At 36.0% G+C, this 27,986-nt stretch overlaps 2 long non-coding RNA genes across 2 annotated transcripts in view; one reads left to right on the top strand and one right to left on the bottom strand.

Moving 5' to 3' along the window:
• The window catches only part of LOC309633381, a 364,347-nt gene that overhangs the window by 181,988 nt on the left and 154,373 nt on the right, over positions 1–27,986 (top strand). The gene's annotated exons all lie outside the window — the stretch shown is intronic.
• Positions 570–13,295, bottom strand: LOC309633395. Its single transcript, XR_014247496.1, has 2 exons — positions 12,976–13,295; positions 570–1,214 (listed from the first exon to the last, which is right to left on the bottom strand). It is a non-coding gene; the product is annotated as an uncharacterized lncRNA (long non-coding RNA).

Genomic DNA, 27,986 nt, shown 5'->3' with positions numbered 1-27,986 from the left:
GTGAGGGTGTTGCCAGGGATATCAAGAAAAATTAATTTGCCTCTATTATATTTTTTAGATTATTAAATAAGACATTAATTATAGAATATTTTGAAATTAGAGAAAATTCCAAATAAAAATTCTAGCTTAGTATTACTGCATAGAGATAACCATGGTAAATTTTTAATTGTATGTATATATTTTTTTATTTATCAATATTATCTATTTTGTTTACATTTATATATGACATGAAGTTGAAAACACTTATTTTTTCCAAATTATTCTGAAATGTTTCTCTTTAGTTCTCTTTAACTAAAATATGGTATATTGATATATTCTTTACTGTAGATTTCTAACTTGTCTTTCATTTAAACCTAAAAAATAGGTTTAAATCAAGATCCTTCTAACTAAATCAATCCATTGTTAGAATATATGTTTATGTTTGGCACAGTTTTTCTTCCACTCAAACTAGTTATGTTTATAATTTTTAAAAATATTAATGTATGTACAAACATTTTTCTGATTATGTTGCAAAGGGCAATAACTATAATATTTGTTTCATAGAAATGTAACAATAAGAATTATTATAACTATTTTTTTTTCTTTTTTTTTTTTAACATCTTTATTGGAGTATAATTGCTTTACAATGGCGTGTTAGTTTCTGCTTTATAACAAAGTGAATCATTTATACATATACATATGTCCCCATATCTCTTCCCTCTTGCATCTCCCTCCGTCCCACCCTCCCTATCCCACCCATCTAGGTGGTCACAAAGCACTGAGCTGATCTCCCTGTGCTATGCGGCTGCTTCCCACTAGCTATGTATTTTACCTTTGGTAGTATATATATGTCCATGCCACTCTCTCACTTTGTCCCAGCTTACCCTTCCCCCTCCCCATATCCTCAAGTCCATTCTCTAGTAGGTCTGCATCTTTATTCCTGTCTTGCCCCTAGGTTCTTATGATCATTTTTTTTTCTTTTAGATTCCATATATATGTGTTAGCATACGGTATTTGTTTTTCTTTTTCTGACTTACTTCACTCTGTATGACAGTCTCTAGGTCCATCCACCTCACTACAAATAACTCAGTTTTGTTTCTTTTTATGGCTGAGTAATATTCCATTGTATATATGTGCCACATCTTCTTTACCCATTCATCTGTTGATGGACACTTAGGTTGCTTCCATGTCCTGGCTATTGTAAATAGAGCTGCAATGAACATTTTGGTACATGACTCTTTTTTTTTTTTTTTTAAACTTACTTTTCAATTTTTATTTTATTATTATTTTTAATTAATTAATTTATTTATTTATGGCTGTGTTGTGTCCTCGTTTCTGTGCGAGGGCTTTCTCCAGTTGTGGCAAGCAGGGGTCACTTTTCATCGCGGTGTGCGGGCCTCTCACTATCATGGCCTCTCTTGTTGCGGAGCACAGGCCCCAGATGCGCAGGCTCAGTAATTGTGGCTCACGGGCCCAGTTGCTCCGTGGCATGTGGGATCTTCCCAGACCAGGGCTCGAACCCGTGTCCCCTGCCTTGGCAGGCGGATTCTTAACCACTGCGCCACCAGGGAAGCCCACATGACTCTTTTTGAATTATGGTTTTCTCAGGGTATATGCCCAGAAGAGGGATTGCTGGGTCGTATGGTAGTCCTTTTTTAGTTTTTTAAGGAACCTCCACACTGTTCTCCATAGTAGCTGTATCAATTTACATTCCCACCAACAGTGCAAGAGGGTTCCCTTTTCTCCACACCCTCTCTAGCATTTATTGTTCGTAGATTTTTTGATGATGGCCATTCTGACCAGTGTGAGATGATATCTCATTGGAGTTTTGATTTGCATTTCTCTAATGATTAGTGATGTTGAGCCTTCTTTCATGTGTTTGTTGGCAATCTGTATTATTATAACTATTTGTAGAAGTATGGGAGTCTCTCAGAGGATTTATGTGAGCGTGACTTTTCTTAATTTTAGCATGCACATTGAAGTTATTGCTGTGCTTTTTACTTCTTGATAGATTGGAACATGTTGGTTTTCTTACCACAGAGAGCCAAATGAATAGTAAGGGTTAATTTTTCACCCTTGAGGGAATTCTAGTTTTACTTTTCATCCACTCCTTTTAATCTAAAATTTGAAACAAAGTTGTGTTCTGAATACCCACTGTTGTAAATAGCTAACTAGCTAGAACATACTGTACCTAAAGCTATTATATCTATAAATGCTGTCATATAATTGCATTATTATTATATATTAAGGTTATGGCATTGGAAGTTTGAATGCTAGGTTTCTCCTTTTGAAAGCAGACATGGGAGTTGTAAAGGGGAGGCTGGATTCCTTTATAAAAGAGGAACTTCCTTTTTTAAAATTTCTAGTATCTTTTAATTTTGTTAGATGAAAGCTTCTGCAAGTGAACATAGGTGGTTCTCCTTATATATCTAAATTTTAATTTTTTTCCTTAAATTTATCTTATTTATTTATTGTTTGATTTTTATTTTATATTGGAGTAAGTTAATGATGTGTTAGTTTCAGGTGTACAGCAGAGTGATACAGTTATACACACACATGTATCTATTCTTTTTCAAATTCTTTTCCCATTTAGGTTGTCACAGAATATTGAGCAGAGTTCCCTGTGCTGTACAGTAGGTCCTTGTTGTTTATCTATTTTAAATACAGCAGTGTGTACATGTCAATCCCCAGCTCCCAATCTATCCCTCCCCAAGGGATAGAGTCCTTATCTCACATTATCAGCAGCCTCAGTGTACAACATGGCCTATTTGAGGTTCTGAAGTAAGGTTAAGTGGCATGAAGTTACCTTGATAATAAGTCACCATCATAAGATGCTCCACATTTGATTACCTGTCTTCTCCCACTACCAACTTCCTGGGGGGAGTGGACATCCAAATTCTAGACCATGTTGCAATTCCGAATCCACAGGCATTAAGTTCAAATTTTAGTTCTTTTTCTCTTTTAAGATAATATTCAAAGAAATTAAATCCAAATGCACTCCACTCGGTTTTGTGTATCACTCCATCTCAGTTTGAAGAGTTCCAGATGCTGGGAAGTGTTGACATTCTTCTGCAGTAGAAACAAACGCATTTCATGAGTTGAGTTCAGCCTCTGACGTGCCCCGTTTCAAACCACCCAGGGATTCACACACACACACTGGCCACAGCACCAGAGTTAGATCAGTTTTGCGGGGCAAGACCTTCATCAGCATGTTTCCTTGCCTGGCCAAGAAGACCCCAGAGCCTGTGGCCTCTGTAGACAGGCAGGTCCCAGAGGGGAGATGGGGGAGGGATGCAGGAGCAGGTGAAAGGGGACGATGGGTCCCACCTGCTCAGCTCCTCTGAACATCCTCCGTCTGGGACACTGGCCTCATCTTCAGGGGGGAGGCAGTGAGGAGAAAGGAGGAGGATGAGGACGGTACCAAAGGATGCCCAGTCACATGAAACGAGCCATAGGGCACCCCTCATTTCCCATAATACCAGTAACAGAAGAATCCAAGGGGCTGAGGATATAGAAATGCGAGACTAGAAATAGAGATATTTTATACTTTTCTGTCCCAAATTATCAGATTAAGTAATTTACCTCTTTACCAAAGCTATATTTTATTTTGTTTTTGTCAAATCTTCAAATTTCTGACTATAAAATAACCATTTGCTTTAAAGTGTAAGCTATTAGCCCAGTAACTTTCTTTTGTATAAATTATTATTTTTAACTCTTAAATATTTTTTTCCTTATAAAACTGCTATTTTGTAGAAATAGCCAGAATCTCAAATCCTTTTATAGCTTTTTTGTTCCACAAATTTTTACTTTTGGAATAAATCTTGATTCTTGTAAGACTTATGGTTTATGTCCTCTCTCTGAGTGAGCTGGGTTATAGAACCTAATATGCAGGACCTGCATATTTTATGTCTATTACAGGATTGTTAAAATGTAATGCTAATGTGCCTAGACTAATAGGTAGCTATTTTAATAATTAAAGAATTTTAAGCCAGTTCTTAGTAGTACTGATGTAATTGGGTGAGCTTTGGAACTAGGGGGCAAAGATTGACTCCCGTGTGTTACTTCTTAGTTAGCTATATAAATAAAAATCTCAGTTAACTAAAAATTGACATCTATAAACTGAATTTCTAAGACTAAGATCTTTCATTAGATGAGAAGTTTCAGTGCGTAGCTCTGAGCTGAAATATTTGCATTGGCAGGACAGTATTCTGCGAATTCGAAATTGAATGCATTTTTTTTGATAATTTGACATTTTGAAGCTTTCCATAAATCTGAGTATTATTCCAGCAAACACAATTCTATTAGAGTGAAATACAAAGCAGCATAAGGATATTGAATTCAACAACAGATGTTGACATTTAAGCAATTTGGCATTTTTATCAGTTTAGCATTTCACTTATTCATTTATCATGTAAAGTTCCATTTAATTCATTTTATCAGTTCGAATAAATTAGTGTTTACACCCGTGGAAAAAAGACACCTCAGAGTGCTATATCAGCATTTGGGTTTTAAAAATGTGCTATTTAAGTACATCTTTTGTTTCACGATGGTTTTTTGCATAAAATTAACTTCACAACAAAAATGCCCAATCTCATGTTTGCTTTTGACTACCTAAAAATCAAAAGGTAATGCCTTTTCTTTTCAGGCCTATTAGTTCTTTTTTAAAGTTTTTTCCCCAATACAACTCAGTTGCAGTGACTTCTGATCAACAACTATGAACTAAACTGAACCACAGTAATACTATTTCCACTGAGTTAATGTCATAGAACCACCTGTAGGAGTTGCAGCAAGCACTATCTATTATAAAACACAATGAATGAAGTAAGTAATCTACATTTAAAATATTGATATCAGAAAAGAGTATGTGGAAACAAGAGGGAATTTGAGGTAAAATATTAGTGAAACTTTTGCTTGTGCAGCAGCAAAGCTGTGCAAGTCAAAATAGCCTAATTATATCCAGAAAATTAAAAAGAAATCTTTAAAGATGTAATTAATTTGGGAAACAAAAGACTAATTTCAGCACACCAAGATTCAGTGCACTTTCACGTTGGTAAAAGAAATATAAAAATCCATTTGGCTTATGTTGTACTCAAATGCCTAGTATGTTTTATAGTCTTTCAATAAGTATTTACTGACAACTCTCCATACAGAACATTTCATAAAAGAGTAAACAGTAAAACAGATCTGTCAAGGAGTTAAGAAGTAATTGAATATTCACTTTTAACTTTTTTCTCATTTAATTTTAATTTTATAATTGTGGACTTTTTTGCCTTTTTATTGAACTATAGTTGATTAATGATATTAAATTAGTTTCAGGTTATGGCATAGCGATTCAGTATTTTTACAGATTATACTCTTTTAAAAGTTATTACATGATAATGGCTCTAATTCCCTGTGCTACACCATATATCCTTGTTCCTTATATATTTAATACATAGTAGTTTTTACCTCTTAATCCTATACCCATAATTTGCCCCTCCCCTCTTCCCTCTCCCCTTTGGTAACGACTAGTTTGTTATTTTTGTGAGTATGTTTGTTTTACATATACATTCATTTATATTATTTTTAAGGTTCCATATATAAGTGTAATCATACAGTATTTCTTGTTCTCTGTCTGACTTATTTCACTAAGTGTGATATTCTCTAGGTCCATCCACATTGTTGTGAATGGCATTATTTCATTCTTTTAATAGCTAAGTAGTATTCCATTGTATATATATACCACATCTTCTTCATCCATTTGGCTGTTGATGGACACTTAGGTTGCTTCCATATCTTGGCTATTGAAAATAATGCTGTTATGAATATTGGGGTGCATGTATCTTTTCAAGATAGTGTTTTTGTTTTTTTTCTAGATACATACTCAGGAGTGAAATTGCTAGATCATATGATAGTTCTATTTTTAGTTTTTGAGGAACCTGCATACTGTTTTCCACAGTGGCTGCACCAATTTATACTCCCACCAGTAGTGTACAAGGGTTCGCTTTTCTCCACATTCTCACCAGCATTTGCTATTTGTGTGCTTTTTGATGATAGCCATTCTGACAGGTGAGGTGATATCTCCTTGTGGTTTGAGTTTGCATTTCTCTGATGATTAACAATGTTGAGCATCTTTTCATGTGCCTGTTGGACATCTGTATATCTTCTTTGGAAAAATGTTTATTTGGCTCCTTGGCCCATTTTTTATTGGGTTGTTTGTGTTTTAATACCGAGTTATATGAACTATTTATATATCTTGGATATTAACCTCTTATCAGTCATATCATTTGCAAATATTTTCTCCCATTCCACAGGTTATCTTTCTGTCAACAGTTTACTTTGCTGTGCAAAAACTTAAGTTTAATTAGGCCACATTTGTTTATTTTTTCTTTTATTTCTTTTGCCTGAGGAGACAGCTCCTAAAAAAAAAAATACTGCTATGATTTATGTTAAAGAGTGTTCTTCCTGAGTTTTCCTCTAGGAGTTTTATGGTTTCTGATCTTACATTTAGGTCTTTAATCCATTTTGAACTTATTTTTGTATATGGTGCGAGGTAATGTTTTAATTTCATTCTTTTACATGTAGTCCAGTTTTCCCAGCAGCACTTATTGACAAAACTGTATTTTCTTCATTGTATATTCTTGTCTCCTTTGTCTTAGATAAATTTCCCATAGGCGTGTGAGTTTATTTCTGGGCTCTCTGTTATGTCCTACTGATATATGTCTCTCTTTTTGTGCCAGTACCACATTATTTTGATCACTGTAGCTTTGTAGTATAGTCTGAAGTCTGGGAGCATTATACTTCCAGCTCTGTTCTTTTTCTGAAGATTGCTTTGGCAATTCGGGGTCTTTTGTGGTTCCATTTGAATTTTAGGATTATTCTAGTTCTGTGAAAAATGTCATGGGTATTTTGATAGGGATCACATTAAATCTGTAGATTGCTTTGGCTAGTATGGCCATTGGGATACCTTTCCATTTCTTTGTATTATCTCCAATTTCCTTCATCAGTGTTTTATAGTTTTAAGAATATAGACCTTTCACTTCCCTAGTTTTATTCCTAGGTATTTTATTCTTTTTGATGCAATTTTAAATGGGATATTTTTTACTTTCTCTTTCTGATAGTTCGTTATTAGTGTATAGAGATGCAACAGATTTCTGTATATTAATCTATAGCCTAAAATTTAACAATTCATGTATTAGTTCTAATAGTTTTTGGGTGGAGACTTAAGGGTTTTCTATAAAGTATCATGTCACCTGCAAATTGTGACAGTTTTACCTCTTCCCTTCCAATTTGGAATCCTTTTACTTATTTTATTTTTCTTGTCTGATTGCTGTGGCTAGGATTTCCAATACTGTGTTAAATAGAAGTGGTGAGAGTGGGCATCCTTGTCTTATTCCTGAATTTAGAGGAAAGGCTTTCAGCTTTTCACCATTGACCATGATGTTGGCTGTGTGTTTGTCATAAATGGCCTTTATTATTTTGAGTTATGTTCCCCCTATACCAGCTTTGATGAGAGGTTTGTTTTTTTTTTAATGGATGTTGAATTTTGTCAAATGCTTTTTCTACATCTATTGAGATGATCATGTGATTTTTATCCTTCCTTTTGTTAATGTGCTGTATCACATTTGACTGATTTGTGAATGTTGAACCATGTTTGTGACCCTGGAATAAGTCCAACTTGATCATGGTATATCATCTTTTTTATATATTGTTAGATTCTGTTTGCTAGAATTTTGTTGAGGATTTTTGCGCTTATGTTCATCAAAGATATTGGCCTATAATTTTCTTTTTCGGTAGGGTCTTTGTGTCTTTTGGGTATCAGGGTAAGAGTGGCCCCATAGAATGAATTTGTGAGTGTTCCATCCTCCTCAGTTTTCGGGAATATTTTGAGGAGAAGAATAGGTATTAATTTTTCTTTAATATGATAATCTCTAGGTCCATTCATGTCACTGCAAATGGCATTATTTCATTCCATTTTATGTCTGAGTAATATTCCATTGTGTATATATATATACCACATCTTCTTTATCCATTCATCTGTCAATGGACATTTAAGTTGCTTCCATGTCTTGGCTATTGTAAATAGTGCTGCTATGAACATTGGGGTGCATGTATCTTTTCAAATTGTAGTTTTCTCCAGTTATAAGCCCAAGAGTCGGATTGCAGGATCATATGGTAACTCTATTTTTAGTTTTTTAAGGAACCTCCATACTGTTCTCCATAGTGGCTGCACCAATTTACATTCCCACCAACAGTGTAGGAGGGTTCCTTTTTCTCCACACCCTCTCCAGCATTTATTATTTGTAGACTTTTTAATGAGGGCCATTCTGACTGATGTGAGGTAATACTTCATTTGTAGTTTTGATTTGCATTTCTCTCTAATAATTAGTGATATTGAGCATCTTTTCATGTGCCTCTTGGCCACCTGTATGTCTTCTTTGCCACTGGTAATTTGATAGGTATGAAAACTGTAAGATGCTGATGACAGAAATTGAAGATGACACAAACAGATGGAAAGATATACCATGTTCTTGGATTGGAAGAATCAGTATTGTTAAAATGAACATACTACCCAAGTCAATCTACAGATTGAATGCAATCTATTTCTTATTTTGTAAAATTTGAGTCCTCTCTCTCTTCTTCATGGACAGCCTCGCTAGAGGTTTATCAATTTTGTTTATCTTTAAGAAAAAAAGACATCTTTGGTTTCATAGATCTTGCTTATTTTTTGGTCTCTTTTTTAATTTATTTCCTCTCTGATCTTTATTATTTCCTTTCTTTTGCCTATTTTGGACTTTGTTTGTTCTTTTTCTAGTTCTTTTAGGTGGTATGTTAGGCTTTTTATTTTTCCTGTTTCTTGAGGAAGGCCTATATCACAATACAGTTTCATCTTAGAACTGCCTTTGCTGCATCTCATAGATTTTGGAGTGTTGTGTTTCCATTTTCATTTGTCTTGAGGTATTTTCTGATTTTCCTTTTGATTTCTTCATTGACCCATTCGTTTATTAATAGCATGTTTTTTAGTCTCCACATGTTTATGCTTTTCCCATTTTGTCCAGTAATTGAATTCTATTTTCATACCCTTGTGGTCAGAAAAAATGCTTGATACAGTTTCTATCCTCTTAAATTTGTTGAGAGTTGTTTTCTGGCCTAGTGTATGATCTATCCCAGAGAACATTTTATGTGCACTTAAAAATAGTGCATATTCTGCTGTTTTTGGATGGAACGTCCTGTAGATATCTATTAAGTCCGGCTGGTTTACTCTGTCATTTAAGACCATTGTCATCTTACTGATTTTCTGTCTGGATGATCTGTCCATTGATGTAACTGGGGTGCTAAAGTCCCCCATTATTATTGTATTATGGTCAGTTTCTCCCTTTGTGTCTCTTAGTATTTGCTTTTTATATCTCGCTGCTCCTATATTGAATACAAATCAACAAGTATAATATCCTCTTCTTGTATTGATCCCTTTATTATTATATAATGCCCATCTTTGTCTTTTGTTATAAAATCAAAATAATATAATGCCCATCTTTGTCTTTTTTTGCCTTTGTTTTAAAATCTGTTTGTCAGATATGAGTGTTGCTAATTCCACTTTCTTGTCATTTCCATTTGCATGAAATATCTTTTTCCATCCCCTCAGTTTAAGTCTGTGTGTCTTTAGATTGAAGGGGTGTGTCTTGTAAGTAGCATATAGATGAGTCTTGTGGGGTTTTTTTAATCCAATCATCCACCCTGACTTTTAATTAGAGCATTTATTCCATTGACATTTAAAGTAATTATTGATAGGTATGTACTTAGTGATATATTATTACTTGTTTTATGTTTCTTTGGGTTTTTTTGGTAATTCTTCTCTGATCATTTATTTATTTTTTGTTTCTTCCCTTGTGGTTTAACGGTTTTCTTTAGTAGTATGATTGTGTTCCTTTCTTTTTGTGTGTGTGTATATCTATTGTAGATTTTTTGTTTGTGTTTACCATGGGGTTCATATATGTTGATCCAGAATTATAGCTATTTATTTTAAACTGATAGTCATTTAAGTTCAGAGACAATCTAAAAGACCTATATTTTTTACTCCCCTCACCTGAATTTCATGTTTTCAATGTCATATTTTACATCTTCAGGCTTATCCCTTAACTATTGTACTTACAGTTGCTTTTACACTTTTTTTTTTTTAGTTTTTTTAATCTAGATACTGGCTTAGTTAAGTGATCTTCAATCCTTACTGTGTATTTGCCTTTTCTAGTGGGATTTTCCCTTTCCTATAGATTCTTTCTTCTTTTCCATTTAGAGGAGATCCTTCAACATTTCTTTTAGAGTCAGTTTAGTTGATGAATTCTTTTAATTTTTGTTTGTCAGGAAACTTCTTTCTCTCTCCTTCTATTCTAAATGATAGTCTTGCTGGGTAGAGTATCCTAGGCTGTAGGTTTTTCCCTTTTAGCACTTTGAATATATCATGCCACTCTCTTCTGGCCTGCAAGTTTCTGCAGAGAAATCAGCTGATAGATGGAGATTCCTTTGTATATGGCTGTTTTTATCTTGCTGCCTTTAGAATTAACTCTTTATCTTTAACTTTGCCATTTTAATTATGATATGTCTTGGTGTGAGTCTTTTTGGGTTCACCTTGTTTGGGACCCTCTCTGTTTCCTGTACCTGGATATCTGTTTCTTTCATCATGTTTGGGAAGTTTTAAGCCATAATTTCTTCAAATACATTTTTGATTCCCTTCTCTCTCTCTCTCTCTTCTCCTCCCAGAACCCCTATAATGCAAATGTTGGAATGCTTAATGTTATCCTAGAGATCTCTTAGATCACTTTCATTTTTAAAAATGTTTTACTTTCTGCTCTCCTGATTGCATGACTTCCATTATTCTATCTTCCAAATCACTGTATCACTTAGTCTGCTGTTACTCCTTCTAGTGTGTGTTTTACTTCAGCTATTTTTGCTTGGATATTTTCTAATTCTTTGTTAAAATGTTCAGTGTTTAGTTAAATTCTTTTTCTGAATTCAGTTAACATTTTCGTTACCAATGTTTTGAATTCTTAATCTGGTGAACTGTATATTTTTGCTTTATTATTTATTTTTTCAGGGATTTTCTCTTGCTCTTTCAATTGAGAGTAGTTCCTCCCCCTTTTCATTTTACTTAACTCTCTCTGCTTTTTTTTTTTTTTTTTTAAACCTACTACAATTTTTTTTTTTTATAGCTACTTTATTTATTTATTTTATTTTTGGCTGTGTTGGGTCTTAGGTTCGTGCGAGGGCTTTCTCTAGTTGCGGCAAGTGGGGGCCACTCTTCATCGCGGTGCGGGGACCGCTCTTCATCGCGGTGCGCGGGCCTTTCACTATCGCGGCCCCTCCCGTTGCGGGGCACAGGCTCCAGACGCGCAGGCTCAGTAGTTGTGGCTCACGGGCCCAGCTGCTCCGTGGCATGTGGGATCTTCCCAGACCAGGGCTCGAACCAGTGTCCCCTGCATTAGCAGGCAGATTCTCAACCACTGCGCCACCAGGGAAGCCCACTCTCTCTGCTTTTATGAATTTAATTAAATAGTTACCTACTGTGGTCTTGAAGTGGTGATCTTATGTGGGAGCATCCCTCTGCAGACTGCATGTGCCTAATGCCTGAGGTGGGAGGGCTGGGTTTGATGTGGACGCCAGTTGCATCTTTCCTCAGGGTGTGCTGGCAGCTGTGACTTTGGTAGGAGGTGGGGCTGGAGATGGAGGGGCTGGAGCCAGTGCGGGGTATGAGGCAGGCATTCCCCTCTGCTTAGTGTCTATCACTGCCCTATTGGGGGTGGGTCTGATGCCAACTTGCTGGAGCAGAAGCCCTGAGCTGGCTCTCTTCCTGTTATGTGTACTTTTCCCTCTCCCCACACCAGGACCTTTGCCCTACAGGAGCAGAGTGCTGAAGCATGTGGGGGGCATGGATAACTTGTCAAATAACTTCCTTAGTGCAAAGACAACTAGAAAGCTGAGTGAAATACATGAAACAACTGTTGATAGACTTTTGACAACCATTGGGTATAACTGTGCTCCCTGAGAGAAGAGAAACAAATGGGATGAGCTCTGTCATTGGCCCCTTTCTGCCCAAGGGGCACATCTGTTAAGCTCCAACAGGGAGAAAACCCAAGCAGAGTATGAGAGTTTTCTGAGTTGAAAGGCAGAGACCAGTGTTTAAGGAAGCTGAGCAGAGGAGTTAAGCAGTGTACCTGAGAATAAAGGAGGTACTTAGTGAATGAGAGCAAGAGGATAAGCTGGGACGAAGTGAGAGAGTAGCACTGACATATACGCACTACTAAATGTAAAATAGATAGCTAGTGGGAAACAGCCGCATAGCACAGGGAGATCAGCTTGGTGCTTTGTGACCACCTAGAGGGGTAGGATAGGGAGGGTGGGAGGGAGGGAGATGCAAGAGGGAGGGGATATGGGGATATATGTATATGTATAGCTGATTCACTTTGTTATACAGCAGAAACTAACACACCATTGTAAAGCAGTTATACTCCAATAAAGATATTAAAAAAAAAAATCTCTACAGAAGAAGACACTATGCTTTGCAAATACAGGGTGAAAATCCAAGAGGCTGAGAAAAGAACAAAGACCAGGGGACTGCAGCCTGTATAATCCTAATGCCAGTTCACTGTGGGGACAATCTGAGAGCAGACCAACAAGAATGCATGTGGTAGAGACTCCATGTGTTTTCACCTTCTTAGTACAGCTAACATACCTGAGAGTAGAGTCCACTCTGGACAGATTCTAAGAAATCTTAGGGAAAAAAAGCCTCAGAATGTAAAGCTAATTTCCCAGTAACCTAACCATTTGCAAGAACAAATTTCAACACACCTTAATGTAAGCAAAAGATCAAGTTACTTAAGATCATGATACCCCAAATGTGTTCAGTATCTAATCAAATATTGCCAGACAATCAAAGCAAGAAAACATAAACCAAGAGAAAATAAAAATCAGCCAATAGAAAGAAATTTATCAATGACAAAGATGATGGAATTAGCAGAGAAGGACTTTATTTATTTTATTTTATTTTTTTAAACATCTTTATTGAAGTATAATTGCCTTACAATGGTGTGTTAGCTTCTGCTTTATAACAAAGTGAATCAGTTATACATATACAATATGTTCCCATTTCTCTTCCCTCTTGCATCTCCCTCCCTCCCACCCTCCCCATCCCACCCCTCTAGGTGGTCACAAAGCACCGAGCTGATCTCCCTGTGCTATGCGGCTGCTTCCCACTAGCTATCTATTTTACATTTGGTAGTGTATATATGTCCATGACACTCTCTTACCCTGTCACATCTCACCCCACCCCCTCCCCATATCCTCAAGTCCATTCTAGTAGGTCCAGAGAAGGACTTTAAAACAGCTATGTAAATGTACTCATAGATATAAAGAAAAACATGAACATTATGGAGAAAAATTAAAGATATTTTAAAAAAACAAGTGGAATTTTAAGAGCTGAAAAATATAGTATCTGACATGAAATCTGCTGAGTTGACTTAATAGTGGATTAGTCATTGATAAATGAACTTGAAGATATAGCAATATAAATTACCCAAATTGAATCACATGAAGAAATATTTTTTTTAAATGACAAAAACAAATAAAGCTATAGTGACCTGTGGAACAATATTAATCTTACATATGTGTCATCACAGTTTCAAAAACAGAAAAAAAGAGAGCTGCTGAAGAACATTTGAAAAGAGAATTTTTTTTTTTAAATTGATGAAAACTGTAAAGCCACAGCTTGAAGAAGTTTAATAGAATCCAACTGAGAACTACCTCAAGGCACATTGTAATCATATTCATGAAAGTGAGTTTTAAAGAGAAGAATTTTAAAGGTAACCATGGAAAAAGACACATTAGTATAAGGAGACAGCAACAACAAGGAATAACCAAACATTTCTAGTTGGAAACAGTGAAAGCCAGAAAGAAAGGAGTGATGCTTTATAATTCTGGCAGGAAAAAAATGTGAAGTTAGAGTTCCTTATCCATTAAAAATATCTTTGAAAACTGGACATGAAGACTTTTTCAGCCAAACAAAAGCCACAGAATTTTGACACTGCAGTATAACAAGTGTTAGAGGAGATTTTTCTGGCAGACAATTTGAATAGACTTATATCAACTTAAGTAATAGATTCATAATTAAAAATCACCCAACAGTGGAATCTCTAGGCTCAGGTGGCCTCACTGGTGAATTCCATCAAATATTCAAGGAAAAATTAATGCTAATCCTACACAAGCTCATTTAGAAAAATGTAGAAGAGAGAACAACTCACAGTTCAACTATGAGAACAGGATTTTACTGATCCTAAAGTTATACAAATATATTACAAGAGAAGAAAACTGCAGAATAATGTCCCTTATGAACATAGATGAAAAAAGTGCTTACTAAAGTGTTGGCAAATTGAATCCAACAATATATTAAAAAGATAACACATTATGCAAAAATAGGTTTTATTCCAGAAATGCTGGGCTGACAATATTCAAAAATCAAACAGTACAGTTCAGCACATTAACAAAGGACCATCTCAGTAGTTGCAGAAATCACATTCGATTAAATTCAATACTCATTCATGATTAAGGAAAGGAATACCCCTTCCTCAACCTGATAAAAGTTGTCTAATAAAAACCTAACGTTCTCATGTTTAAGGGTGAAAGGCTAAAAAAGTCTTCCCTAAAATTGGAGAAAAGCAATGATATCCATTCTCTTTACTGCTATTTTGAATTTCATGGAGGTCCTATCTAGAACAATGAGGCAAGGAAGAGAAATAAAATGAATACAATTTAACAAGGAAAATACACAACTTTTTATTCATACATCATAGAGTGTATATGATGGTTCAGTGAGCACAAAAAGATGCTCAACACCTCTGGTCTTCAAGGAAATATAAAGCAAAACCGAAGGAGATACCACTGTGTAGTATCAGAAAGATTCTAATTAAGAAGACAGATAATATTGAATATTTGCAAAGATGCAGAGCAACTGACAAGAATTGAAAATAACAATGTTTTTGGAAATCTGAAAGTTTCTTACAAAGACATTGCACTCCTAGATATTTATCTATGATAAATCAGAGTAAATATCCATAAAGGTTTATACAATATAACTTTATTCACAATGTCCAGAAAAATAGTAAATAATGCAAATGTCCATCAAAAGATGAATGAATAAACTGATTGTAATGTGTTCACACAATGAATGCTACTCAGTAATGAAAAGTAATAAACAAATGATAAGCATAACACGGAAGTATTTCAAAACTACTCTGAAAGAAGCCAGAGACAAGGGAACAATGTAGGATTCCATTTATGTGAAATTCTAGAATGGTCCATATGAACCTGTAGTAGTAGAAAGGAAATTAGCAGTTGCCCTGAATCAGGATTTGGGAGAAGATGGCTGGATGGTCCACAGAGGATTTGGGGAAACTGGTGGGAGTTCTGGGCATGTTCTGTATTTTGATGGTTAAGTGGCTGTATACATTTCTGAAAACTCATCAGAGTATAAAATTAAAATGAGAACCATTTACTACTGGGGTTATGGGCATGCATCCCACAGTAGTGGGAAGATTTGAGGCAATACTGATGAGGAGACATGGCAGAGAACTGCCAGTGGAACTTCTGATAAATAAAACCAAAAGTCCATTTTTTACAACATCAAGAACATGAAAGGGGGGCTGGTACCAGGAACTTTTGTGGATTTGGTTTAACACGAAGTCAGAAAGGAAGCTGGAAGGCAGGGTTTAATGTGTAATTGATAGAAAATCCTTTATTCGAAATGAAGAGTTGGTGCCAGAAGGTGGGAAGCGGGCCCCATGTGAGCAACATCCTTGCAGGGCTGGTCTGGGATTTCTGTGAAGAGAGAAAAACCAAAGATATTTATTGTGCACACGTGTGTGTGTGCACATAACCATGGTGATATGAAGAGAATTCTAACTAATCTGGACTAGGGTCCCCATCCTGAACTGACAGGAACCTCCTGAAGATAGCTGGTCAAGCAAGAAAATACTTTCTTTAATAATAAACAATACTCAAATATTTCCAAGAAAGATACGGACAAATGTATAACTACGTATGAGAAACAAATGACAGTAGAAGAAAAATTGGCAGCAAAAATTTCTATGGAACAGATGAATAGTGTGATCAAATATATTTATTTAAATTTATTCTTAATAAATGTAGTATAGGGATTTTCTTTATCAAACAAGAACACAAACTGGGAGATGGTTTATCAGAAAATTAGGGAGAGAAGAATCTTGAGTTGAAGATCTTGCAAAATAAGAAATGCTAAAAAAAAAAAAAAAAAAAGCATCACGTAAATGAATGTCAAATTTATGAACTCATTAAGACACAGTGAGAATAAGAATGAGGTAATTGAACAGAATACAGTAGAAATGAACAAAAGGTGAAAAGCGATTTTGAGATTATAATTGACAAAGATTATCAAAATAAAGTCAATATATGCATAGTTGACATCTGCAATTAAGAAGCTCAAATATCGGATATCATTAAGAAAAATAATCCAATAATAAAAGAAGACTTGAATCTACAGATTAAAAGGTTAAATTCTATCCAAGGGAAACACTGGCAAAGTACTACTAACTCTCCTATATGTCTTAGTAAAAATTTACTAGATTTTAAATTTAAAGAAGAAATCAATTTATAAATTAGGCAAAGAGGTCAAGTAATCTAAAAGGGGAAATAGACTTTTTCCACAGCAGCATTTAACACTAGAAGGCAAGAAGTATTTTTTATGACAGCCACAAGAAACTGAAGCAATAATTATATGTGTAACCAGAGTGTCATTTGAGTGTAAAGTCACAGGAAAAATGATATAATATAGACTCAGGAAAAATAGTGCAAATTGTATTTTCTTAAAGAAATGTGTAGATGATGACATGGAGCCAGATAAGCTATGGGTGGAACATCTGTAGTGAAATAAAAATTAATGAACTTTGGTACAAAAACAAAAAGACATCTTGAGATTATGCTTCGGGAAGAATTGTGTGGTGAAAGAATTTAACTCTGCCCCCAAAGGAGTCTGCCTTTTGCTTTCTACCTGGGGGGAAGTTTATTCCTAAACTCTTGGAATGTCACGTGTGACAAAAATGCGGGCTTTGGGCCACACCAGTGGTTGGGCTGGGCTGGAGGGGATGGATGCTGAGGCAGCGCCCAGGTGGCCAAATAGGTTTTGAGACTGAGCACTAGTACAGACTCTGGACACTGAAGGCTGGGCAGGCTCCGTGTTAGGTAATTCTCCAAGGACGTTGTCGCACATACACGTGAGAGAGACTCTCTGAGGAGGGGACAACCGGGGGCTTCTTGGTGGGGACTTTCTGCACTGTGGCTAACACCCCTCTCTTGGCTGGTTTTAATCCGCATCCTTTACTTGTAATAAATTACAACAATGAGTGTGACAGCTTTCAGGGAGTCCCATGAATCTTTCTAGTGAATGATTGATACTAAGGGTGGTTGTCTGGGACCCCTAAACTGGGAATTGTTGTCAGAATTGTGGGCAGTTTATAACTTAGATATCAGAGGCTCTGATAATACAGAAATATTATCTAAGAAAAGTCATGAGGGGACTTCCCTGGCGGTCCAGTGGTTAAGACTCCACGCTTCCACTGCAGGAGATGTGGGTTCGATCCCTGATCGGGGAACTAAGATCCCACATGCTGTGCAATGGGGAAGAAAAAAAAAAAGTTGTGAGGGAAGGTTGAAAAAAATCATAGAACATATAAGCACAACATTTTGTGGTTTTGTTTTCATTTTTATTTATTTATTTATTTAACATCTTTATTGGAGTGTAATTGCTTTACAATGGTGTGTTAGTTTCTGCTGTATTACAAAGTTAATCAGCTCTACATATACATATATTCCCATATCCCCTCCCTCTTGCGTCTCCCTCTTGTTTTCATTTTTAAAGGCCACATGTAAAAATGTATCATTTGAGCAAATTTATCATTTAAGCTCAATTAAGTAAACATATATATGAAAAACACAAAATAATGAAAATGTATAATTTAAAGAAATCAAATATTGGAAAGCAGTGGGAGAGGTGAGGAAGTAAATATATTATACTTAGCATTGTGTAAAGTAGGAAATCAGTATTGTCTAAAGAAACAGTGGATTGATATATAAATTTATAATCACAAATGTGTGTCCTAAAAGAAAAATTCAAAACATCCACTCGTCATACACACACACACATACACACACACACATACACACAAAAATACACACACAGACATGCATATACAAATACATGCAGAATAAATCCTCTCTGAAAAAAGCTTCTCTTTGTATTAATTTTAACTTGTTTCTATACAATTTCTGACTTTCAGTAATAAAATAACCAAACACACAAGGAGACAAGAAAGAAAAAATGATGAAAAAAAGCAAGAGAAGAAACAGATTATAGAAACGCACTCCTAGAGGATACAAATAAACTGTAACATGCATACCAAAATATAACTGTGTCTAATATATTTAAAGATATTATAAAGAAAATTGAGAATTTTGGCATAAAACTGGCACATAAGAAAAAAAATCAAAGAAAGATAATAAAAACTAAATGTACAGAATTAAAATTGAGAGATAATGGATGGATTTAATAGCTGATTAGGCAGAGAAGAGAGAATTAGGGAACCAGAAGACAGCTATAAAGAACCATTAAAAAAAGAATGAGAGAGGCTAGTTTGGTCTTTTACGCATGACAGTCTGAGAATTCCACAAACGTGAGAGCAGAAACTGAAAGGCTTGTCAAGACCCCAGCTCAAAGAAATTCACAGGGAGGACTGAAATTGTGGGTTGGAGAAGTAGTCTCCACCGCCTGATGGGAGGTGGCAAAATCATAATCAAGGGGTATGCACACAGTGATAGTGTGGAAGAAATGTGTGGTCCTTTTATAATAATAAAATGTTAAATAAGTTTTGGTAAATCCATACAGTTAAATTCCATACAGAGATGAAAATAAATTAAGCTACTTTTTCAAGTTTTGATAGAGGGTGGATTTCTAAAATATATGTTTTAAATAAAGTGAAGAAATATGTGTACTATAAGCTACCATTTCTTTAACAAGGAAGGATAAATCATAAGCTTGTTTTTTTTCCGAGTATTTTTAATTGAAGTGACATTGGTTTATATTACATGTTTCTTGTGTGCAACATTATATTTCTAGTTCTATATACTCTAAAGTGTGCTCATTACCAAAAGTTTTTCCACTGTCACTGTACAGTTGATCCCCTTTACCCATTTTGCCCTCCCCTGCTTCCCCTAGTAACCACTACTCTGTTCTCTCTATCTAGGTGTTTGTTTTTATTTAATTCATTTACTTATTTTGTTTAAATTCTACATGTGAGTGAAATTGTATGGTATTTGTCTAATTTCACTTAGCATAATACCCTCAAAGTTCATCTATGTTGTTGCAGGTGGCAAGGTTGCATCTATTTTTGTAGCTAAGTAGTATTCCATTGTGTGTGTGTGTGTGTGTAATACCTTCTTTAACCACTCATTTGTCAGTGGGCACTTGGTATGTTTCCATATCTTAGCAATTTTAAATAGTAACACGATGAACATAGAGGTGCATGTGTCTTTTCGAATTATTGTTTTCATATTCTTTAGATAAATACCCAGAAGTGGGATAGCCGGATCATGGGGTAGCTATAGAACATATATTGAGAAATACACAACAGAGGAGGAAATGCAGTTGATGTTTAGAAGGGTAACTGTGTTACAGACATAGGGGTTAGCACTACATACTCCTCTGTAGAGTCTGAAATAATGAAATCATTGAACATAAATTAACATAGTTAAAAGTGATCAGTGGAGAATACTTTAACAGAAAGGAATCTGACAGTAAAAGATGTGAAACAGATATTGAGGCAATGAGCCAGACATTTATGTGGAAAGAAAAATTTTGTACTGTGGAGAGTTGAACATGGCAGGAAGTGAAATTGGAATCAGAAAATGACCTTTTAAAACCAAGTAAAGGGCTTGAACTTCGTTCTATAAGTAATAAGAAGTCATAAAATTTCATGGACAGAAAAAGCATAATTAAAGGGGACCGTCAGGGGCATTTTCTGACAGTTTTGCCCAAGGTAGAGTGGGAAGAATAGCTTAGATGCAGGTGGAAGTGTACTGCAAGGCTAGAGGGCATTATTGTTGGAGAAGTAAATGCATTAAAAGCTGGTATCGAAGCGCTCTGCGTGAATTCAGGTCTCCTGAGACAGATGAAGTACATCACAGGAGCCAAGGGAAGCTGAGGATGAAATTACTTAGTTGCTGTGAGTAAGCTTTGAGAAGTTTGGTGACCTGGTGGGATGCTCAAATGATGGGCAAAGTGAGACAGTGCCCAGTATTTGTTTTGTATTTTTTTCCTTTTTAGTAAAAAAAAAAAAAAAAAAAAAAAAAGAAAAAAAAGTAAAAACTATAAACAATAAGATGAAGTGCATGCACCCAGAAAAACTCTTTATTAGATGATTTATCAGGGTGTTTCTGAGAACCAGGTGCCAGCATAGTTTTATTTTTTGCCTTAATTTAACATTCATTAGAATTATGTAAATCAAAACTTCCAAACTTCCAACAGAAGTATTGCTGAAAAGATCCTGTGCTGTTGTGAGTGAGAAATGACTACACGTTTCATAATAGATTTTTAAAAGTGAATAAAAGGAATCCTAGTGCTGGGACGATGGAGTACATGTACTTTCCCCATTCTTCACATGAAGTACCACTGAAAATCTTGGACATTATATACAGAAGAAACATGAAGACTCTGAAAGGCGGAGAGAGGAAAAATTGACCAGAGTCCTTGGAATCCAAGAATGACATGGCAGTGAGTTCTTGTGATTTCATTTTGCCTCATATATGCCAGACTCGATGCTAAAGAAGCTGGCAGCCCAGAAATACCAATGGTTTCTCACACACACACACACACACACACACACACACCCCTACCTCCAAAAAGCCCACTATCTTTAGCCAAATATCCAGGAAATGGGCACCCTAGCAAAACAGAAATCTTTTAGACAATTATCACCCTTCTCCAGCTAAACAGCACAGAAAACTATGGCCCCACTTCTATCCACTCCAGTAAAGGCAAAGTAGGGAACCCAGACTTTCATCCTCATCAGGCTGTGTATAGGGGCGCTCCAGCCCCTCCACCAGGACAGTGTCAGAGCCATGTCGAAAGTTGAGGCCTTCATTCTCACCAGGTAGAAAGGACACTCCCACCAACAACCCAATGGTATCCTTGGAGACCACCCAGAAGCCCAGACCTCCACCCACACCTGGCAGGAGTGAGGTACCTCTGTCCCAACCCCCTGAGGTGGTGTCAGCAGAGGAGCAGTGGAGCAGATCTCTACAACTTACTCATCCAGCATAACTGAAACTTTCTGACTATTGAATAATAACTCCCCATCTTCACCACCTTTTGGCCCCTGGTAACCACGATTATATTCTCTGCTGCTATGAGTCTGAGCATGTTAGATGCCTCATGTAAGTGGAATCATGCAGCATTGGTCCTTCAGTGGCTGCCTTATTTCACTTAGCATGATGTCTTGCAGGTTTATTCGTGTTGTTGCAAATGGCAAGATTTCCTTCTTTTTTAAGGCGGAACAATATTCCATGGCATGTTTGTACCACCTTTTCTTTATCCATTTGTCTGTCATTTGTTGATGGGCACTGGAGTTGTTTCTATATCTTGGCTATTGTGAATAGTGCTGAAATGAACATGGAGGTGAAGATATCTTTTTAAGATCCTGATTTCAATTTTTTAGATATATAACCAGAAGTGGAATTGCTGGATCATATGGTAGTTCTATTTTTAATTTTTTGAGGACTCTCCGTACTGTTTTCCATAGTGGCTGCACCATTCTACATTCCCACGATGTGTAAGCGTTCCAGTTTCTCCACATCCTTGCCAACATTTATTGTATTTTTAATAACAGCCATCTTAGGTAATATCTCATGTCTATTGTTAACAATACTGTATTATACACTTCAAAATATTTTAAGAGGGAATATCTCATGTTAAGTGTTCTCACCACAAAAAATCAAACAACCAAAAGCAGGGACACAGGAACCCCTGGGAGGTGTTGGATATAACTGTTATCTTGATTGTGGTGATGGTGTCATGGGTGTTTGCATATGTCCAAACTCATCAAATTGAATGCATTAAATATGTGCAGTTTTTGTATATCAATTATACTATTTTAAAATTTTATATTGGAGTATCATTGATTAACATCATTGTGTTACTTTCTCATGTATAGCAAAGTGATTCAGATATACATATACAAGTATCTATTATTTTTCAAATTCTTTTCCCCTTTAGTTTATTACAGAATAATGAGCAGAGTTCCCTGTGCTGTACAGTAGGTCCTTGTTGGTTATCTATTGTATATATAGCAGTGTGTGTCTGTCAATCCCAAACTCCCTAATTATCCCTTCCCCCCACCCTTCCCCCCTGGTAACCATAAGTTCTTTCTCTAAGTCTGTGAGTGTGTTTCTGTTTTGTAAATAAGTTCATTTGTATCATTTTTTTGTTAAATTCAGCATATATGCGATATCATATGATATTTGTCTTCCTCTGTCTGACTCACTTCACTTAGTAAGATAATCTCCAGGTCCACCTATGCTGCTGCAAATAACATTATTTCATTCATTTTAATGGCTGAGTAATATTCCACTGTATATATGTGCCCCATCTTCTTTATCCATTCATCTGTCGATGGACACTTAGGTGGCTTCCATGTCCCGGCTATTGTAAACAGCGCCGCAGTGAACATTGTGGTGCACATATCCTTTCGAACCATGTTTTTCTTGGGATATATGCCTGGTGGTGGGATTGCTGGATTATATGGTACCTGTATTTTTAGTTTCTTGAGGAACCTCCACAGTCTTCACCATAGTGGCTGCACCAATTTACATTCCCACCAACAATGTAGGAGGGTTCCGTTTTTTCCACACACTCTCCAGCATTTATTGTTTGTAGATTTTTTTATGATAGCCATTTGGACCAGTGTGAGGTGGTACCTCATTGTACTTTTGATCTACATTTCTCTAATAATTAGTGATGTTGAGCATCTTTTCATGTTCCACTTGGCTGTCTGTATGTCTTCTTTGGAGAAATCTTTGGTTAGATCTTCTGCCCATTTTTTGATTGGGTTGTTTGCTTTTTTGATATTGAGCTGGATGAGCTGTTTGTAAATTTTGGAGTTTAATCCCTTGTTGGTCACATCATTTGCAAATATTTTCTCCCATTCTGTGGGTTGTCTTTTTGTTTTGTTTATGGTTTCCTTTGCTGTGCAAAAACTTTTGAGTTTAATTACGTCCCATTTGCTTTGTTTTTATTTCCATTACTCTAGGAAACATATCTAAAAAGATTGCTGTGATTTTTGTCAAAGAGTGTTCTGCCTATGTGTTCCTCTGAGAGTTTTATAGTATCCAGTCTTACATTTAGGTCTTTAATCCATTTTGAGCTTATTTTTGCATATGGTGTTAAAGAATTTTATGTTTATTTTTTTACGTGTAGCTGTCCAGTTTTCCCAGCACCATTTATTGAAGAGACTGTCTTTCTCCATTGTATAGTCTTCTTTGTCATAGTTTAATTGGCCATAAGTGCATGGGTTTATTTCTGGGCTTTCTATCCTGTTCCATTGATCTATGTTTCTGGTTTTGTGCCAATACCATACTGTTTTGATGACTATAGCTTTGTAGTATAGTCTGAAGTCAGGGAGTGTGATTCCTCCAGCTCTGTTTTTCTTTCTCAAGATTGCTTTGGCTATTTGGGGTCTTTTGTTTTTCCATATACATTTAAAAATTTTTTGTTGTAGTTCTGTGAAAAATGTCATTGGTAATTTGATAGGGATTTCATTGAATCCATAGATTGCCTTGGTTAGTATAGTCATTTTCACACTATTGATGCTTCCAATCCAAGAACATGGTATATCTTTCCATCTCTTTGTGTCATCTTCGATTTCTTTCATCAGCATCTTATAGTCTTCCAAGTACAGGTCTTTGGCCTCCTTAGGTAGGTTTATTCCTAGATATTTAATTCTTTTTGATGTGATGGTAAATGGGATTGTTTCTTTAATTTGTCTTTCTGATCTTTCATTTTCAGTGTATAGAAATGCAACAGATTTCTGTGTATTTATTTTGTATCCTGCAGCTTTACCGAATTCATTGATGAGCTCTAGTAGTTTTCTGGTAGGGTGTTCAGGATTTTCTATGTACAATATCATGTCCTCTGCAAATCAATTATACTATTAAAATCAACCATTCAAAAGAGGGCTAGTGGAGAGGCAGGACTTTCACCACTTCCCAGTGATAGCAAGTCCCCCCACCCCCAGTCTGTCAGTGGAGGCCACATGGGGAGCAGTACTGAGGCACTGCTGCTTCTCTCCTCCAGGTAGTTATTGATGGGAAGCCAAACTCCCACCAGTACTGAGCAGCAATGAGGTCTGCTTCCCCCAGCCTCTGAGTGAGGACAGTGGGGGATCTGGACTTCTGTCCCCTACTGGCAATATCAAATTGGCACACCCCACCCCCTTGCTGGGACAATGACAGAGGAAGCCAGCTAAAGTGCATTTAAGTATGATCTGGAGTCTCATTACCTACTACCCACAATGTCCAGGTTGCAGTTGAAAACCATTTATATCAAAAAGGGAAGATCTCAAACTCAGAAAAAAGGGGCAATTAATAGTGCCCAACAGTCAGATGGAATAGATATTAGAATCATTTACAATTATCTTAAAGCAGCCATCATAAAAGTGCTTCAACTAGTAATTATACATGTACTTGAAAAAATAGAAAGACTCAACAAAGAAATGAAAGTTATAAAGATGAATCAAATGAAAATATTTGACCAGAGAAATAATAAAACCTAAATTAAAAACTCAGTGAATGGGGTCAACAGCATAATGAAGGAGCCAACAGGAAGATAGTACAGCAGAAGTTACCTAATCTGAACAGCAGAGAGAAAACAGACCTAAGAGAAGAGAGAGAGAGAAGGGAATAGTCTCAGCAACATGCAATAATAATGGCTGAAAATGTCAGAAATTTGGCAAAAGTTACATACTTACAGATTCGAGAAGCTGACTAAAATCCAAGGAGGATAAACTCAAAGATATCCACACCAAGATACATCGTAGTCAAATTTCTGAAAACCAAAGACAAAGAAAAAATCTTGAGAACAATGAGAGAGAAACCCCTTCCCCTCTAAGGGAAAAACAACTACAGTGACATCAGATTCCTCGACAGAACTGATAGAGGCTACACACAAGTAGCACAATAATTTTTAAGCAAATAAAGAAATGAACTGTCAAGTCAGAAACCTATACCCAGCTGAAATATTTTTTGGTAATATGGGGAAATCAACATGATGTCGGATAAAAAACTCGGAGCATCTGTCACCACAGAGCAGCCTAAAAGAATGACTCAAGGAAGTTCTGTACACGGAAAGGACATGACGGATGAAGGAGCCATGGGAAGTCAGGGAGGAGAAGGAACATGATCTCTGTACACTTTCCCAGGTCCTCACCAGCTTTGTGAGGGTGGCAGTCACTGCTCCTGACCTGTGGTTCCTGCTCATGTTCACAGACAGTGGTTTGTTTAAAGAGCCAGAAATTTCACTTGTTTTTAGAGATTTATAAGAGAAATGATTGGGTAGGTAAATTAAGTTAATTGATGTTTACATTTTGATAAGTCAAAAAGGATTCCAATAAAACTAAAAGAAGAAAAATGTATAGGTAAGATAATATTTCACAGAATTTTAATTTATGATAATACCTGAATATTGATCACATAAAATAAGTTATGGAAGATAAAAACAAAGGAACTACGTTATATTTACAATCCCGAAGTAAATTTAGAAGTAAGTTAGGCTACAGTGGAAGTACAAGTCTGAGGCAAAACCTGAAAATAAATGCCTATCTTATTTTTAACATTTCTCTCTGAATTTATTAGGCACAACAAAGTCATTCGATACAATTCTATCTAATGCAGAAATGCTGACCTAAAGAAGGGAATAGTATTGTCATTCACTAAAGCAATAGAATAGAAATACAGATGTGAAACGAGAGAATCAGAACCAGGTCTGAGCACTCTTTCTGCACAGAAAAGCCCGTCTAGTTACAGAAGAAGACTCTCCAGATGATGTGGCTTTAATTCAGCCCTCACGAATGAGAGGTATTGATGAGTCGATCTTCATCTTAGGTGTGTCCGGAAATGCAGGATATCTTGAATAAATTTTTTAAAAATCAGGAAACATAATCATGTAGAGACCCTGGTGATCATCTAATTCTTCCATACTACTGAAGAGGGCAGTTATACACACTGACCAATAATATGTGTTACAAACACATGCATTTGTCAACTTTAATTCAATCTTTGTCATTCTTCATGCAAACAATTTTGTATAATCACTAAACCCATAACAGAACTGCTTAAAATACTGACTTGCCTTTATTGGAATCTCCTTGGACAAGAATCTGGCATGATGCTCAGCACATAGTTGGAACTTATTAACATATGTTAAACAAATGAAATCACAGTTAAATCATTAGGAAAATATTCAGTAACTGATTTGAAAATTAAAGCAAGGGAATAATTCAAAATGCAGTTATAGGAGACTCATGACCTTGTCATATGGAAATGCTTATCATGAGACCACCCTAGGTAACAAGCCAACCCTTCCCGTACCCCAATTCTATAGTGGCCTGGTGTTCTATACGCACAGACAGTCCAGATCTCTATTTATTACAAGGAAAATGGAATCTGACTTTGATGGGTCAGAAAGCAGGGATCTTCACTTATCAAAGTTAAATTGACAGGATTATAATATGACCCTGGGAGAGTCATGTATTTTCCTCAGACAGCAGTCTTCTGAACTATAAAATGACAGAAATTTTATTTCATTCCATCAGGGTCGTGTTGGGTTATTTTTTAATGAATATTTACTATATTTCCCTTAATGCCAGCAATTCAATTATTTCCACAGTCTATATGTGACTAAAAATCTTTCTTTGTGGAAAAGGACTCCATGAAAGAATGCACCATTTCCTTAAAGATTTTTGTGCCTTCCCTTTGGGCCTCTTTCATATTGAGTAATTTTTTTTCCTTCTTATCTGAAGTCACACTTGTTCTGGTTAATTGATTGCTCTTGAATTTAAAGACAAAGCCAAGAAACCATAATCTCATCAGTTTCCATACTTTTTAGAAAAGACAGTCATTTATCATTTCCATATCATATAATTAAAATTTAGTTTATCTTAAATATATCCTCCAAGTTGCAACCCATTTTAGAGTTTATCTTTTCTGAGTTTATCTCAAGTTAATTATATGTTTCTTTTAATACTCCTTTTTACTGGATTTTTTTTTACATTGTTTAATTTGTAATTTTCTGTGTTCTGTATAATTTATGTTTAGGTGAATTTGACTCTTGTATGGTTTAGGTCAGTGATCTTTCAATAATTCTAAAGAGAAATCTGCTATGTCTATTTAACTTTCTTTATCTTATAGAATATTGTTCTCTTTTCTTTTTAAAATAGTGTTTACAAGTTTACAAGTTTATTTTTTTGAAATTCATTTCACTTACATTGCAAAAACCTCACTGGTATTTTGCAAGCTGATGCTCAGTTGATTTGTCTCACTTGGCAAAATGAAGTGAAGATTATAGAATGATATTATTCTCATTATTATTTTGTCTAGATTGATGAATAACAGCAAAGAGGGAGAAGTCTCTGCTTGCTTCCACCCATCATGATGGCACTAGGTTTATCCCTCAGCTGTGGGCACAGGGGATTTTAATTCTCTCCCTCAGCAGCCAGGCCTTCTGCACTTACTCTGTTTATCCTGGGATTAGTTAGGTATGAAAGGAGTAGCGGGAGTTTACATACAGCACAGATGTGAGCAGCCATTGGTGATTGAGACGTCCTGGGAGAGAAACAGTTGATTAATATATTTAACAAGTATTTGCTGAGCTCGCACTCCGGGCAAATACTGTGCCAGGCCTGCGGGCG

This window comes from Balaenoptera borealis (assembly GCF_965194805.1).
Source record: "Balaenoptera borealis genome assembly, chromosome: 8".
In the NCBI taxonomy this organism is placed as follows: Eukaryota; Metazoa; Chordata; class Mammalia; order Artiodactyla; family Balaenopteridae; genus Balaenoptera; species Balaenoptera borealis.
The sequence above is the reverse complement of the archived record's forward strand: the minus strand, read 5'-3'. Positions and strand labels throughout refer to the sequence as shown.